Source organism: Corvus moneduloides, chromosome 1 (genome assembly GCF_009650955.1).
Source record: "Corvus moneduloides isolate bCorMon1 chromosome 1, bCorMon1.pri, whole genome shotgun sequence".
Taxonomy (NCBI): domain Eukaryota; kingdom Metazoa; phylum Chordata; class Aves; order Passeriformes; family Corvidae; genus Corvus; species Corvus moneduloides.
In genome coordinates this window covers 141,311,298-141,326,491 of record NC_045476.1, presented here as the reverse complement: position 1 = coordinate 141,326,491, position 15,194 = coordinate 141,311,298, and positions in this window count along the sequence as shown.

Here is a 15,194-nt window from a genome sequence, read left to right as displayed (position 1 = left end):
ACCGAACACCACCGTGTCAGCTAGACCATGGCGCTGAGTGCCACGTCCAGTCCTTCCTTAAGCACCTCCAGGCACGGTTACTCCACCACCTCCCTGGGCAGCCCATTCTAGTATCTAATCAGCCTTTCTGTGAAAAAAGTCTTCTTATGTCCCACCTAAACCTCCTCTGGTGCATCTTAAGACTATGTCTTCTTGTCCTATCACTTGTTACCCGGGAGAAGAGGCCGACCCTCCCCTGGCTACAACCTCCTTTCAGGGAGCTGTCCAGAGCAGTGAGGTCCCCCGTGAGCCTCCCTTTCTCCAGGCTAAACACCCCGGCTCCCTCAGCCGTTCCTCACAGGACTTGTGCTCCAGACCCTTTACCAGCTCCATTGCCCTCCTCTGGACTCGCTCCAGCACCTCAATGTCTTTCCTGTACTGAGGGGCCCAGAACCGGACAGAGCACTCGAGGTGTGGCCTCGCAAGTGCCTGGTATAGGGGGATGATCACTGTCCTGGTGTTGCTGGCCACGCTATTGCTGATACAGGCCAGGACGCCATTGACCCTCTTGGCCATCTGGATGCACGGTGGCTTATATTCAGCCACTGTCAACCAGCACCCCCAGGTCCTTTGCCACTGGGCAGCTTTCCAGACACTCTTCCCCCAGCCTGTAGCACTGCAGGGGGTTGTTGTGACCCAAGTGTGGGACCTGGCACTTGGCCCTGTTCAATCTCATACAGTTGGTCTTGGCCTGTGGATCCAGCCTGTCTGGGTCTCTTTGCAGATCCTTTCAACACTCTTGCCCAACTTACTGTCATCTGCAAGTTTATTAAGGGTGCATTTGATTCCCTCATCCAGATCATCAGATACTGACTAGGACTGGGCCTAATGCTGATCCCTGGGGGACACCACTTAGTGACTGGAGTCATCCAGATGCTCCCCACACTGAGCATGCCCAAGGGCAGGAGCTGGGTCTGTTCAAGGACAAGCACAGTGTCAAGGCCTGGGCTGGTAGAGGAGCAGAAAAAAAAAATAGGGAACTTTTTTTGGTAAAGTCCCTGTTTTTGCATGTCCAGCCTTGGCAAGTGGCAGGGAGTACCGGGGGAACTGGCCAACCTGACTTCACCTAAGGGAGAGCTCTCGAGGTTGAGCAGCCATGGGAAAAATCCCGTGGAGCACCAGGAAATGTCTTGAAAAAAAAGAAGAACCAAACCAAACCAAACCAAAACCATTTAAAAAACTCAACCCTCTCTGTAGTGGTAATGTATTGGGAATGTGACTTCAGGACTTTGTGGCCGTGGTCCTGTCTCAGAGTCCCTGCACTTGCTTGTATGAGATCAATGTGAAAAAGACTCTTAAACAGGGAAGGTGGGAACTATGCTGTGTCCAACACAAACCCCTCTGATATTACAGCAGTCTGTGGGAGCTAAGGACTCAGACAGTTGTCAGAATGCTGGCTGTACAGAAGTACATGGCAACAATTTCATGCAGATAACAAACTTTAATTTGCAACCAAAACCAATGGCCAAAAGTAATGAACAAAGTGGGTAGGGGTGATGCTCCCATGGCATTTAACAGGTTACAGGTTTGGTATACCCACTGGGATTATGTTACTACACAAAATATACATGTGCACACACACACACACACACACACACACAAAAAGAAGAGGCTTCTCACTCTTCTGGGTACCCAGAAGATCTAAGGGTCAAAGGATCACTCAGGGATATCCAGTAGGAAAATAGTCACTGCCCTGGGAGAGAGTGGTGAGGGGCACTCAGTCTGGGAAGTCTCCTTGGGTATCTGACTTCCCCTCACAGACCCTCTGCTCCAAGGAAAACCACACCTGGGGGTGTCTAGCAGGGCCTGGTCTGGTCATACCTGGTCATGGTGCAGAAATGTCTCTGCCCCCTTGGCTGGGGACCCTGTCTGTGGGCCAAGGGTTCTGCTCTTCCCATTCTCACCTTGGGTCATGAAAGGTTGGTTGTCCCCATGTGTCAGCCAGGGAGAAAGTGAGTGCTACTGCCACACATACATGAAAATAATTTTATAGGCTTGCATGAGTATGTGAATAGAAATTGGTTTAGTTAAAATTTTGTTTTTAACTTTTCATCTTGGTTTTTCTGTTGAAAGTAGATAATTTAGATCACTTCAACAAAAACTTTAATTCGCATAAAGCAAAATATTCTTCTGTAGTGGGTTCGGTTTGTAACTGGGCAGAAACATCAATCTAGTATAGTGGTTTGGTCCAAAATACTCATTACTGTTTATCTTCTGTGAGATAAGAATTAGGAGAAATGCAAAGCAGGCACCAAACTTGAAAGAATATAAAGAAGTTTATTAACAGACCTAAAAGAGGGGAAAAAAAAATCATACTACACCTTCAGAACTCTTCTCCTCCCCCCACCTTCCTCCCTTCTCCCACTGACAATGTAAAAAGACAACCCTTCAGATGTTCAGTCTGTTTACCACTTCCATAATAACCTTGTTCAGTCCATTTAGAAAGAGAAGTCTCTTCTTGCTTGTGCTATGAAATCATTATCACAACGAGACAGCCGCCCACTTCCAAATAACTTTGTTCAGTCCATTTAGGAAGAGGAGTCTCTCTGCTTGCATGTGAGTCTCTTCCCCCGACTTGCAGCTTTTCCCGCAACTGCTTTCAAGGGTCCACTCTTGAAGTTTTTTGGGGTACAACTTTAAGGTTGAGCCATTCAGAAACAGAAGTTCTCTTCACCCATCTCTGGGAGCATTTCATCTCTAAGAACAGAGGCCCTTCTCCTTCCCTGGGAGCAAAGGGTCTTCCTCATCTTCATCGTTAGGACTATCTCTGGGAGCATCACTAGGTACTGAGGTTTTCTCCTTTCCTATTTGGAGCAAAAGTCCTCATCGCTTCCATCTCTCCCTGTCCAAACTTCTCATGAAATTACAGCTGCGTCAGCATCTGCCTATCTCAGCGCAGGTGCTTTTGCTCACAAGTATAAGTTGAACACTCCACCCCCCATATCTTCATGAAATTACAACGGGTACTCTGATACATCATAGCTTCACAACAGACTTTCAGCTTTAAGCATCTCCTCTTTCTCTTCCCTCAGGTTTTCAGCTCTTCACAGCAATAAAAGGGTTAATCTCACCTAGGCCTTGCAGCTGGAATGTGGTTTATCGAAGTGGAGAGGGGGGGGAGCCGAGCTGCTCCAGCTGCCCACAGCAGGGCTGTGGGGGGAGTTCCGTGGGTGGAACAGGGCCCATCGGCTCCAGGATGGCCGTGGCCTGGCCCGGCCTGGCCCAAGCAGGGCCTGGCCGGGCCCGCTGGCCCCCACACGGGGCCCGCAGCCACCTGTGCCAGTGACGGAAACGAGAGAGCTTGGGGGGGAGTTTGTCTATTCTTAAGTGTGGATCACAGAGGTGGCCACAATTTTAAGTGAATTGTCCATATTCAAACTGGCCAGCTGATAGGTTCTGTCAGGTCATGGGGAAAATTGTAAGCACTCCTTTGCGAGGACATCACTTCTGAGACCAGGCTAGCTAACCCATGACATCTTCAAATAATGAGGATCTTATTAGTGGTTTGCACCAACTAAAGCTAAAACAAAACCAAAATGTTGCCAGTTTTTCTTAAGGCAAATTTGTGAAATCATTGGTAAAACTCACTCTAAAGGCTTGCAGCCCTTAAGGACTTGGCAGACTAATATATCTAAACCAAAAATATCTTTCAGAGGATGCAAGGGTGAGAGGGCAGCTGTTACCTGGAGATCTTAATTTGTCTCACTGCAGGCCTGAGAGGAGAGGCTTCAATGTTTACTGTTAAATCCACCCACTACTAATAATCTAATAAATCAGCTAAATGACCTAGCAAATAATGACATCACTATTATTACTGTGCAATCTTGTAATTCCCCACAATGTAGCAAGATCCAAATTTATCACTCTTAGATCTTATTCATTATAGACAACTACCACTGAATTACAGCTCCATCACCCCTCTCTTGACTGCGTCACAGTGCTTGTTATCAGGGTGCAGTACAGGCTGTCTCTGGATGGATTTTTTGAGGGAGATTTTTTCCCCAAATTCCCCTTCAGTAATGTATTTTCTACTGTCTGCATGTTGTTTATGTAGCACACTTTCTGAGACATACCATTCCATTTTATTCTTTTCTTCACCTAACTCCACTTACATCTAAGCACTTTGTCCTATATGCAGGAAATTGACATACCAGAGCAAGGCTTATCCTGTTAATTTATTTTTTTCCCCACCGTTTTTGTGCTCAGATAGCATCCTGCTCTCAAATGCTTAATTACAAGTCATTGCCCTTGACATGTTCTTTGGACAGCCTCCTGGTCTCTTGAGGTATTTTTGTCTCTTCACAAGGACCTGTACTCCAGCAGGACCTCTCACTCACAAATTCTAAGAGCTCTGAAAGTTGAAAACATCTATTCTGCTCCTTAGAGCATGTTTGGACTTCATTACCCAGGAAAGGTCAAGCAAAGCAAGTTCCAGAATACCCAGAAATTCTTAATAAACAGCAGAGTGGTGCTGTATGAGGTGCTATACAAACAGTAAAAAGAAGTACAATTCTATTTACTTCAAATTATGCGTCAATGAGAAACAGAGACTGCCACTTAATGAGAGGCTAAAGGACTGAAAATAAGAAAAAGTTACTTGTGATTAAAGTTCAAGAAGTACTTGTCATTGGAATAAGACATGAAAGAAGAATGACAGCTCATCCTCAGTTATTGCAAACTAATTCTGCTTCAGTCCTGAAGTATGGTACTTGGCATAGACATTAAAAAACTTAATTTGTATATGCTGATTTCACACATGGTTTGACTTAATAGTTCTTAATATCATGCTGTAGATAGTCCTGGAATATATGGCCCACCAGCTCCAGCTGCACATAGAAAGTTGAAAATAATGTCATGAGGGCCTGTTGAAATTTTGAGTCATCAGAGTGTACAAGAGCACAAGCTGCATAAATCATGGAGTGGAAAAATATTTTTGTACTATGATTTAGAAATAATTATGGAGAATTATGTTGAAAGTAATGCCAAATTTCCTGCTCATTACCTCTAAGTAAGTTTCCAGAATAACATACTAAAGATGATGACATCTTATAAATGACAAATTCTGCAGATAAGAAAGTTCTGAAATACCCAATTGACAGTGTTTTCCAATATTCCTCCAGAGGATAAGCAACAGACTCCTCCTGACTTAAATCAGCTTGAGTAAATTCTCTGTACTGTTTTGTTGAACAACAGTATGTAACTCCAGCAGTGTTCAGCAGTAGTGAAGAATTGCTTGCCATTGCTGGGTAGAAAAAACAGGGTATGCCTAAGGCTGTGGAAACTTCAGGAACACAAATTGGGATAGAATTTCTTCCATCATATTTAGGGAATGCCTTAGCCATTTGTAAGGTAAAGCCATATTTCTGGGTTGGAATTTCATCAATGAGTGTGTCCTAGATATATGTAAAATATCAAGAGAATGTTCAGTCAACTTCTGTTTTATTTAACTGACATTAATTTACGTGGTATAGTAATTACCGAGTGATCCATACAGGTCCAGAGGGTCATCTGTGCACTGCAGTTTATGTGATTAAGTCTGCATGTAGTTGATGAGCTGCCTATATATTCATGTTACTACTTCTTTTCTCACACTGTGTTCGTAAGTTTAGAATATCTTTTTTGCAATCTTTAAACTTTTTATATAACGTTCCATTTTCATGTTCACCTATGCTATCAAATCTTATTGTATGTATTGAAAGGCAATCACTGTAGACCTTGGATGTCAAATGACACTAATTTTAGCAGAGAGGTTTAGCTCCTAGCAGATTGGGCATTATAGACTTTTAATAATTCAAGTGTTTTCTCCTTCTGCAACAGTTTCCCTCTTCCTGCTATTTCACTTCTTTGGGTCTGCAGTTCCCTTACTTAATGCAGGAGCTAGACCACCTCTTATTCCTAGTTCAGTGTTTTGTTAGGAACAGCTAGGGACAAGAGGCAGCTTTTGGGAAACATCCTTCTCTGATGCACAAGTCTCCAATATCAAGTTTCAGATATCTTAATTAAAAACCAGTTAGTTTGTTAGAGAAAAAATTGTCAACATAATTAGAAAAACAGTAAAACATTGTTTCCTCGGGCTAATACCCGCAGGCCGGTATAACCTTCTGTCATCCATTTCGTCAGTACTGGTGAAAGCATAGCAGCCTCTTGATGATTTATGCATTTGCCTGTTGTTTCCTTATTTCTGTAAAAGAGCTTTAGCTGCTGTGAGAGGCAGGATGTTGGGCTAGCAGGGTCTTTGTTCAGCACAGGCACTTATGTGTTATGTTTTTTATAAACTACGAGGAGTTCTTTTGTTTGGTTCCTTGTTTACCTTTGTGTAAGTATTTCTGCTCCCGTGCTTCTCTTTATGCAAACTGAGTTCAAAGGTGAAATGCAAAATATGTCTGGAACATGCTGCTGTACAAGTTTTTTTTGATGTGTCTTGTTTTCAGTGGTTTGTCAGACAGTAAGGTTTTGTTCAGTGTTACTGCCACTTTATTCTACCATGTAAACTTTCGGACTTGTTTCTCTCAGACTCTTGTTTATGTAGTAGGACCCTAAGTCCTTGGCTTGCTTCCCCAGCCTGACCTATCCACGTTGTTGCTGGTTTATCATTAAGACCTATTGCTCAGTATGGACATATGAAAATGTTCTGTGTTGACAATGGTTTATGATGCTTGATACTCTATCTCAGGTAATCATATTTGTTGTGATGCAGACCATGATCTCAGTAATGTTTGGTGAGTACTGATTCATATTCCAGGGAAGGAATTGGAAAACATCTGTTTCTTGGAATCATGGTCTACATGATTCTGAATGTTCTTATTCATTAGTATCAACAAATGGTGTTCCAGTTTTTGTTGGTTGCACTGTAGAAATCCAAGATTAGGCTGTCAGAATGCTTCACCTGAAGCCTGCTCAAGGTTCCTGAGTTGTGTGGGCACATTGTGAACATTGCCAAAGACAAAGGGCCTGTGCCAATCTACTTCTGTTGTTGGAAGGACAGAGCAGAGGGGACTTTTGGAAAGAGACTATTACTACACATCTCCATGGACATCTTTAGTAAAAACGAAAGTATTTATTTGAACTTAGTGTATAGATGGTGAGGAGAAGAAGTTTTGAAGAGTGGGTCTGCTCCTCGTTCTGCAGTAGTGTCCCTTGTTCCTTCAGTGGCAGTAGCACTGTCAAAGCCTGCTCAGCTTTCCAGGGCTCTGATTGATGAAGGTAGGCAGTGGAGCCAGGCTGTTTTGCCATTCCCCTCAGGCTAGTGCCAGAAGCAATCTAATCTGCCTTTTGTTTTCAGATAACTGTGTTAATAAACACATTAATTAAATAGACACTTGTATTATTAACATAGTACATAATTTTAATTAGTAAATAGTTATTTTCCAGACATACTTTATTATTGAAATGAGTATGAGTCAACAAGAACAAGCAAGTCAGAATTATTCACTTTCAATTTGGTATTTATTAAACTACAAAACTGGTGGCAAGTCACTTTACTGCCTGAAAAGTAGAGCAGAAAGTACAGAGTTCTTTGATTGCTCCATTCAGCAGGCAGGGAATGTCTCCTAGGTCCTTCACAAGTGAAATGAGTGAGGTTGGAAGAGTGGTGATGTGGATGGAGCTCATGTATTTGAACAGGTATCTCCAGCATGTACCAGGTGCAATACCTTTGATGGAAGGTTCTTCATGTCTTCTATGCCAGACTTATGCTGGTAGTTGTGGGAAAATTCCTGAAGGATGTCTATAATGCTCTCCAAGAATGAGAACATAGGGCATGTTTCTAAATTGCTTCTCACATAAGCAACTTCTTCCCAGAAATCCCAACAATGAGTGGCAGGGGTTGTCTTATACCCTTACTGTAATTCCTGGCTCGGTAGGGTAGTGGAGCAGGCTGCCCACCTCTGTGATGTGTGCCTGGATGAATCCTGTTGGGCCTCTTGCTGAGTCACCATGGCTGAAATAATGCAAAGGCATGAAATAACCCTCATGAGTGCTCTTGTGGCATGGAACTGAGGCTATATATGTCCTGAGATGTGGTTTATGAGATATTTGCAAACCTTGCTGCAATAATGTTGAAGGATGGTAGAAAACGCAGGGAGTTAATCTCAGAGCAAATGGGCATGGCAAACCTGGAGCAATTTCAGCCAAGTGGCTTTTGTGATCATTCACTGGAGGAAATTGTTCCCAGCACTGTGCCTATACTTTGTCTGAGAGAGAACAATTTGCAACTGCCAAAAATAGGGTAATGATAAGACAATTAAGCAATACTTGGATTTGTCTCATGGCCCTATGGCATTTATGTATGTATACCCAAAGAATCAGTTATGCACAGAGGGTCTCTTCCAGGTACACTGGGCATCCATCTGGCAGGTTTCCTGTAAATCTGAACTGCAGATCTGGTCTCTTGATCAACCTTGAATTTGTTCTCAGAAGATTATAAATATTTTACAAGGTTTCAAAAGGAAGTTGGTATTGCTTTCAGTTAAGTCCATGACAGTTCTGCCATTAGCAGTAGAAATCAAATCTTTTCTTTAGAGAATTCTTTTCCTCTTTTTGCAATAGTAATATTCCATTCCTGACAAATGCCTGTACCAGGAATATGTTCTGCAGCTGAAGTGTTAGCCCAGAGTGAGGTCCTGCCGAAGACGCTGGTGTGTGATAACAGCTACCACTTGGTGGCATCCACACCATACTTTATTTAGCTGAAAACTCCACAGCTAGCAATCTGAGAAAAACTTTGGGAGTACCTGGCTTGACATTCACTCCTTAAGGGTGTTTAAAATAGTTAACCTTACCCTGGTCTGGATTGGTCGGGGCCTGACATGCATGACCCACCTTCTGTTTGTATTTTAGTGTGGGAGTATACACATTTATTGACCTTGTGGTTGATTCAAATAATCAAAGTGATTAAACTCTATCTTGCTGCCATTCTTTGGAAGACTGTTCAACTATTTTTTATTCACAGGAAAGCTGCTTAAACCCTTGGACCCTGGGTCTTGACCTTGCTGCTTACCTTACCTCAGTTTAAAATAAGGTTTGATTTTAGACAAGTCAATTAGAAGCAAAAAAAGCATAGATCTGGTTAGGGGGAGAGTGTACTTGAAAAGACTTCTTGAATCTTTGATTTACACTTCAAAGGAAAAATACTCAGATTTATTCTGGAAAGTGTGAAACATTTGCATTACTAACAAATGTTTATGAGGAGATATAAGCAACTGCAGATTCACTTTACCTGAATTTTGACATTTAAATGAGATATCAGAAATATATTTCACCTGCCAAAATCTTAATTTGAAGGTCTCTGTCTGTCTCTGAAATATCATATAGCAACAACAGTCACATTCAGTTTGAATCTTATGAGTACCTAACTTCAGATTTAAAGTTGCAAGCCTGACCTGCTTGTATTTGTTGTCAAAGTTACTGAGAAGAGAAGCAAGCGCAGGGTAAATGGTTGGGCTTGATAGGTTGGAAAAGATTTTTCCAATGTAAACAGTTCGGTGATTCTAAGACAAATCTTTTTAAATGGCTGCTAAATATGAATTGATTTTTGGTAGGTTGGTGCATATATCCTTAAGTGGGCAATTTTTCTGATAGTATTAGTCAGATGTAAGGAGAATCAAGAACGTTTCAGCTGTTCCAAACTTGGTCTGCAAGTCCTTTGTCACTTCAGGGAACATAATATAGCAGTGAGCAAGGTGTGAGATATAACTTAGTGGCATTTGGCTGCTTGTGGACTGGTACTAGAACAATATTTCTACTTTTACATATTTCAGACATAAAATCCACTTGTGATGGAAGTGAAATATTAAATAAATGAATAAATAAAAATCTAAGAAAACCATATACTTGTAACTTGTAATCTAATTGCATTGCATGATGATGGTTGACTAGTATCTTGACATTTGAGTGCTATTCATTCATTGCTTTCATGCTTAGATTCTTTAACCTCTTGGAGCTGAAGTTAGAAGGTTTGGGGTTGGTTTTTCGTTTTCTTTTTTTCTTAATAAATTTTAATTTTAAACAAATTTCATTCCTAGGCCATTGGGGAGTTTGTGGAAACCAGACACTTCCCAGTGGTTTTTAGGCTTGTTTTTCCCCTACTAATAAAACCAAAATAAAATTGAAAAAGAAAATTCTAAAGACTTGATAAATAATTATTATTAATAGATGAGATTGGAGGCAATAAAGGATTTAACTATCAAAACATTCCACATAATTGAAACTCAGTGACTTATTTTGTGATTTTTTTTGTCCTAACCTGATGAATCTCCCATTCCTCTCAGTGTCCTGTATCAGTGTGGTGAGGGTTGGGCTTTAAATAAAGCACTCCTGATTCTATTCTGTTAATTTTCAGTTTTATTAAGCAGGATAAAGCAATAATCTGAGTTAATTTCTTCTTGAAAGTTTGATAATCCCAGGAGCAATACATGACACTGTTACATGTTTCAAACAGAATAATCGATGATGTTATAAAATAACTCAATTTAGAGAAAACTTCAAAATTCTCAGTACCTCGTAGTTCCTCCCATCCCTCTAGTCCTTCGACATTGCTCTTCACTGTTGTTAGGTACGTTTTTAAAGTTACAGCGAGAAGGCCTGTACTGAAGTGTATGTGTCAGCCTGCTTCTAGAGGGCAGCAAATGACTGTGTTTTAGCCACAAGAGGAACAAAAGCTCACATACAGTTCTGCCAGCAACACCAAAGGCACCATCCAGCATCTTAATGGCAAACTTCCCACTTTCTTTGATGGGAGCAGGATCAGGCCCCTGATGCTTTCCTTGCTTTCTTCCCACCCCCACTTTTAAGTGGATAAATAGTGTGCATAAAACGCATTGGACTCCTGTTATCAATTGCAAGTTTTTTAAACTATGAACTGTGCATGCAAACATTATGGTTTTTGTTAACATTCTAAGGCTACAGTTCATCGGATATAAGAAGTACATGACACAAATGTAATAGTATTTATATGAATATGAGCTCATTGGGGTTTTTTATCTGTTTTGTTTTGTGGTATTTAAAGGAATGTGAATGATTTTTTTGCTTTGTAGAGAACACTGGGGGGTGCCCCTTCTTTTTGGAAAAAAACCCCACTACTGATAAATTCAAAAGTGCTCCTTAATGCAATCAAAAGGAAGAAAGAAATAAATATTGTCAGTAAAAGTTTTATTTTAAATGTATTTCACTTTTATTTACATAGAGCTATAGCCTGGGTTTTTCTATAGCCCTCCTTATCACAGCCCTGGTATATTCTCATACGCTTATACCGATGTAGTGTAATCTAAATGGTGATGAGTTGCCTAAGCATCTCATACCTACTATATTTTTCTCAGTCAGTGATCTATCTCTACAGAAGGTGCTATCACTTTGTAGCCCTCAGTATCCCTTCCTCTTCCTTTTTTTTTCATAAAAAAGACAAAATTTATTCTCAATATTTCATTAGTTGAATTTGAGCAGAGCTAGAGGAATGGGAACAGGTCAGATAGCAACTTCTTTAGAGAGCTTGTTTTGACTCTTTATCTCTTTGGCCCTTTGCTTAGAAAAAGCTGAAGTTTTGTGCTCCACATACTTAGGGGACAACCTGGCTGCAGATATGAGCTGATGAAATTGTCGAGCTTCTCTAATGTGTGATTTACTCCTCATGGCTACCTATGAATGTAGAAGACTGAAACCAGCAACAGTTCCGTACATTCTGCTAATGCAAACTCTGTGTTCTTGGCTGGGAACATGGGTTGTATACCCTCCAGCCTAGAGGGCATTTTTACCAAGTATCAGATATCAGAAATAGCAGTGAAACAGAATCAGGCTCCGGCTGTCACCATTTCAGTGCTATGCAGGTCAAGAAAGGGGATTGTTCCAATAGAGATGGAGAAACTCTCTTTTAGCTGAGAACATCCCAAAGCATTAGATTGGATGCCTCTGGTTGAGGGAGAACCACCATGGATCATGTATGCACCACTCTTGCCAGTGGTGACCTTTCTGGGAAGAGTTGGTTCCCTTGAGGGTGCTCAGAGTCCAGAGCTGTGGCAGGAGGATGCATGATGTAGAACACGTCTCTTCTGGAGTCTAATGAAGCCTGCAGCTATTATTTTTTGTCTCAGAGATAGCCCTTACTTCTTTCACTAGTGAACAATTCTAGCGGCAATCCTGGTGCAAATCAGGTCTCATTTCAGTTGCATTTTAAAACATTACTATGGAACTGCATTAGTTTTTGCTCTGTTTCCAGTGCTGGTCCTGGGTATCTGTGTCTGAAACCATTTACTGTTCTGATTCAATTTTCTAATAGAAAAGTCTAAAGAGTGACTCACACCAGAGTTCCAATTTTTCTTTTCAATGTTTATGAATAAAGCATAACATAAAGGAAAAAAGAAAGGCTTTTGTTGTCTACTTCTGAGGGTACAAAGGAAACATAGAATATTCTATGTGACTTAGTGCCTGAAAAAATCACAGCAAGGCTTCTAGAAAAGTCAAGAGGTGAAATACTTTAGCTAGATATGATATCTTTGAGATGCCTCAAACAGGGCACTGTAGAATTTTGCACCCATAAAAAGAGAGGTTTTGCTCTCCAAAGTTTAGTTTTTGGCAGTCTGCATATCTAGAAATGATGATGTTTGCAATCATGTAGTTGTTTCTCGGAATAGTTATTAGTTACTCATTTCTGAAATATTTGCACAGATACTGGACCACAGCATACTGTAGTTTAGGCTACTAAGTGCATTACTTCTTGCCTGCTGACTACTCCAGCATATGGTACTTTATTTTGTTGGCCACAGAAATGTTCTATAGCCTTGCAGTAGCTTTGAGTGTGGTTCGTGGCATTCAACTTTAATTATGCTTAATAACATAATACAAATACAGCAAATAACATTTCCCATATTTAAAGTGTGGTTCTACTCTGAAATGTGATGATTTAAAGATAATTCAACAAATAAGTTCCTTGTGCTAGTCAAATCATAACTTACTACTAACAACAATAAATTTCCCTATCTGCCTTTCCCTTATGTAGTGGGTTGATGCTGGCCAGACTCCAGGCACCCACAAAAGCCTCTCTATCATTCCCCTCCACAGCTGGACAGGGGAGAGAAAATATAATGAAGGATTCATGAGCTGAGATAAGGACTAGGAGAGATCACTCACCAAATATCAGCACAGGCAAAATGGGCTGGAATTAGAGATATTAATTGAATTTATTACTAACAAAATTAGAGCAGGATAATGAGAAGCAAAATAAGACCTTAAAAACATCTTCCGCTCACCCCTCCCTCCTTCCCAGCTCTGTCTCCTTCCCCCAACAGTGCAGGGAGACAGGGAATGGGGGTTATGGTCAGTTCATCACCTGTGGTTTCTCCTGCTGCTCAGGGAGAGGAGCCCTTCCCCTGCTGAACTATGGGGTCCCTCCCATGGGAGACAGTTCTCTGTGAACTCTGATGTGGCTCCATCTCATGAACAACAGCTCTCTGTGAACTGCTCCAGTGTGAGTCCATCCCATGGGCAACAGTCCCACTCAAACTGCTGCAGCGTGGGTCACTCTCCCACAGTGTACCCCTTGAAGGGGTACAGTCCTTCAAGGACAGGCTGCTCCAGTGTAGGCTCCTCTCTCCACATTCCCACTGGGTCACAGCCTCCTCCAGGCATCCACCCACTCTGGTGTGGGTCTTCTCCATGGGTTGCAGATGGATCTCTGCACCCCCATGGACCTCCATGGGCTGCAGGGGCACAGCTTGACCATGGTCTGCACCATGGTCTGCACCAGGGTCTGCAGGGGAATCTCAGCTCCAACGCTGGGAGCATCTCCTCCCCCTCCTTCTTCACTGACCTTGGTGCCTGCAGAGTGTTCTCATCCCACTCTTCTCTGGACTCAATTATAACCATGCAATAACTTGTTTTTTTTTCTTCTTAAGTATGTTATTGCAGATGTGTTCCCACCATCTCTAATTGGCCGAGCCTTTACCAGCAGCACGTGCATCTTTGGACCAACCAGGGCTTGGCTCTGTTGGACAAAGAGGAAGCTTTTAGCAGGTTCTCATAGAAGCCACCTCTGTAGGCCCCTGGCTACCAAAGCTTGGCCATGCAAACCCAATACACCGTAGCAGGGCAGAACCAGCAGAGTTGGTGCCCATGCTGGTACTCTTCCCTTCAACCGCCATGCATAAATGCATCTGATGTATTCAAGAGTGAGTATACTTCCCTGTGGCAGCTCTAGGAACTCTTCCTTTATTATAAAGATACCTTTTAGGGTCTCTGCCTCCACCCAGCCAAGTTTTTTATACAGTTATTATTTGTTAAGCTATCAGAAAAGTCTTGAATAGACCTCAGTAAATGACTCAATCTTTTATTCACATTTCAGCAAGGACATCAATGAGAATCAATAAAAATAATTTAAAAATCTGCGGAGTGCTGTCACTTTTTTCTTTCTCATGCTGTAGAGAGATGATTATGCTGAGGTAGAGTTTTTGTTTTGTTTTGATTTGCTTTCTTTCATTTAGACTAGAGGATTTTGTTGTCAGCCCTTTTAAACTAGCCATGCTTTCATTTTGATACAGAAGAAGACAAGTAAGCCAGCTTGACAGGCACAAGCTCAAACACAAAGCGATTGGGAAGTCAATGACTGGGATAACCAAGGTAAAGTTGAGACTTAGCTTAGAGCTGTCAATAACTTCTTAGTATATATCTTACCTTATATCAGGGCTTAAGTATGCTGTGGGCACAAGAGACAGTGGGGCTGTGTGCTGCCCTTGGAGCTGGAGGTGCAGCAAGGGATGGGGAGGACAGTGCTGGCTCCAAGGGCCATCCAGGCAAAGCGTGTGCTGGCTGTGGGCTGATGGGTGTGAGCTGGTGCCTCTGCACAGCAGTGCGTTGTGCACAGGGCAGCTCACCTGGAGGTCCCTGAAAGAGGCTCCCTTCTTTGGACACGAGATGGCTTAATTTTCCTACAGAGAAATGGTTACGAGCAGTTCCCAGTTTTTTTGCACAAAACTGAGAAAAACAGGAAGTTGGTCCTTTTACTGTAATAAACATGGCCACCTTTACAAGCTAACAAAACCCCCCAAACTACCTCAGATTGACAGTAGTGAAATAAGCAAAATAAGTTGTTGCTTTGTTGCTGCTTTGAATTTCCTAAAAAATCCATCCAATATCTCACTCAGAGCACATGTGGAGGCAGTCTTGCTGTA